The sequence below is a fragment of the Echinops telfairi genome, unplaced genomic scaffold (assembly GCF_000313985.2).
Source record: "Echinops telfairi isolate 266 unplaced genomic scaffold, ASM31398v2 ScPeMD7_443;HRSCAF=831, whole genome shotgun sequence".
Lineage (NCBI taxonomy): Eukaryota > Metazoa > Chordata > Mammalia > Afrosoricida > Tenrecidae > Echinops > Echinops telfairi.
The window spans coordinates 35390327-35393343 of NW_022104341.1; positions in this window are offsets into that span (position 1 = coordinate 35390327).

The window sequence follows — 3017 nt, forward strand, 5'->3', positions numbered from 1 at the left end:
GTATTTAGCAAAAACCTCCTTTTCATTACTTTGGTGGGGGTAGGGATGAGGTAAGCAATGTTGCCAATTGCCAGATATTGTTCATTTGAAACGCTAAAGTTGCTGTATTGAGAACAAGCATCGTTGATTCCCAGGGCGGTGGTAGTGCAGTCAGCTCTAGGCTGCCGTCCTTCTCCGTCAACATGGATAGAGCTGCCGTGGAGAGCAGGCAGGCCTACGCGGGAGGGTCCCGAGAGGCGTTAGGGAGGGGAGCTGGACAAATGCCAGCGTAAGACTCACCTTCGGCTCCATGAAGAGCGGAATGGACGACTGAGCACCAGTGAGACAGAAATGCGCCGTAAATTGACTAGAAAATAACGACAATAACCTAGACATTTCTCTTCTCTTACAGCTCACCTTAACCCCATGCCTCAGCCTGTTCTTTGTCCCCCTTTCCGGGATTCAGTCAGTACTACCGCATTCCTCCTTTGGCTCCCTGCCTTACTCTCTCATCTGTCATCTCTCAGTTGGTTCATCGTTTGTGACCGTGCCAGCACACTTTAAGAACTGTTAATTCATGGGGCATCAAAAGGACTTCCAACTCACTGAGAAACAAGTGCAAACACTGGAAAATGTCTCCCCACCCCTTACTGTAGATGAGGATCTGTCGGTTAGAAAGAGAGGAAAACAGAAAAACCGATGAGGCCAGGTTCACATCTTGTCACTCTCTTAATGATATTATGTATAATTGAAGTTCTGTGGGCAAGATCTTAGAATTATCAGCTTTACAAATTGTTTATAGAAGTGTAAGACACATGCAGAAACATGAGATTAATATACTTAAGGTCATTAAGTAGTGCCATCTAGTCATAGCTGCCTTATTCATTTCTGTGATGCTCCCAAATTTTGTTAAAATTATGAATGTTCTAATCTTTAAAGTAGCAGTATGTTCAGTTGCTGTGTTGCATCAGACATAGTTCTGCATCTAGAATAATGCATAGTATTTATATTGGCTAATGTGCTTTATAATTCTTGAACTCTGCAAGCTCAATTAAGGATAAAGTTCAACCTAGACCTTTATAGTTATATAATTTTTTCACACACACACAGCGAGAACAATTTATATATATGTATTTGTTTATATATACGTTTAAACAACAACCATATTAACTACAAAGACTAAAAAGATTCTGCAACCAACAGTTGGAATGGAAACAATTTCTGAGATACAGATCAAATTATGTTTATAGACACCGTTATTGGCAGCTTTACTATCAGTCATTTCCTGTGGGAATATTTCACTGGAACGGAAATTTATGCCTCTACTATTCATTAACTAGTTGGTGTTCATGGAACGAAAATATTTGAGAAGTAAAAATAGAAATGCATGGAAATTATTAGGAAACATTTCTTCTTCTTTTTTTTTTTTTTAGGAAACATTTCATAGCAGTATTTTCTAAAGATGAGAATTAAGATGATTTTAATAAACTGCTTCTCATTCATCACTGAACTTAATTTAAAACAACATGGTCTAGTGGAGAGTTAGGCAAGACTGGAAATTAAAATCGTTGGCTTCCTCTAAATTAACATTGTTATTAATTCAACAAATATTTGCTCAGTGGTACAGTGTAGAAGATATTTTATCGGTCTGTGCAGAATACAAAGGTGAATTATACAGTCTAGGCCACTAAGGGGTTTATGATTTTTCTCATAAAGGACACAGGGTGTGCATACAAATTGTACAAAACAAAGTCATAGAAAAGAATAAACATACTACAAGAGGGTATGAATAAAGTACGACTGGACTTTGGAACTGGGCACAGTGGTTAGGTGTTGGGCTGCTGACTGGAAGGTCAGCAGTTTGAAATCACCTTCCGTTTCCTGGGAGAAACACAGTGCTCTCTATTCCCATAAGGAGTCTCAGGAGCTCATAGGGGCGGTTGTACCTTGTCCTATAAAGTCACTATTACTATGAATTGGGAGTTTTTTTAGAATTTGGAAGAATGAAAGATCATGCCCATCTAGGAGATCAGAGTTGACCTTGTGAAGGAGAAGGCGATTGAGAGTAGTGCTTTAAAGGATCTTTAAGATTCCTGATGAAGGCAAAATTACTTTAAGCTACAGAAGCCAAGTAAAGGTAGTATAAACCAAAGCACACTTCAAGACTAGAGCGTTGCTGAACAAGAAAATTTCATAGGAAAAGATAAAAATATTAGGTAAATTAAACACAATAATTAAAAACATTCAATTATGCAAGTATTCATCAATTCAATAAATACGTGCAGGTACTGAATAGGTTTAGAAATACATTCACACACACAAAAAAGAAATACACTCACAAACAACTTTCTAATAGAAGTAACATTGAAATCGGGATGATGACACCAGCTCTTGGCAAGGACTGATTTCAATTGATCAGACCGCAAGAGGCACTTTAGCTGAAAACTGGCACATAGACTAGAGCATGGAATTTAGTGAGAGAGTAGGCATTTCCAAATTACATTGTCTTTCAATTTCAATCTAATTATTCTCACGTGTTTTAATTAAAATGAAATGCTAATTTTAAGATATTTTAATATGGTAGTCTCGTAGGAAGTGTGGTGTAGCCACTAGATTTGTGGCTGCAGCTTACATTTTGGTTAATGTAATAAATACTATTTGCTTTAGGATGTATGCATTACATGGGGTAAAAATAATGGGAAATAAACTTAAGAGAGATACCCATTGGTGTTTTTATTTTTCCTTTTGTCGAAAAGACGCACAAGAGATACACCATCTCAACAATTTCTACATGTGCAATTCAGTGCCCTTGATTACATTCTTCAAGTCGTGCAACCCTTCAGGTGTACCTTTTCCAAATTATCAGGATGATTTTCCGATCTCGAGCAATGAAAATGATTTGAGACTTTTCTAGACCCCATTGCACGAAATGAGACAGACACACCTGTACTCACACTTTGCGAGTCAAAAACTCAAAACCTGATAGTCGGCGGTCTTACACTCGCCTCGGGCAATGGTGGCGCAGGGGGGGCCCGGAG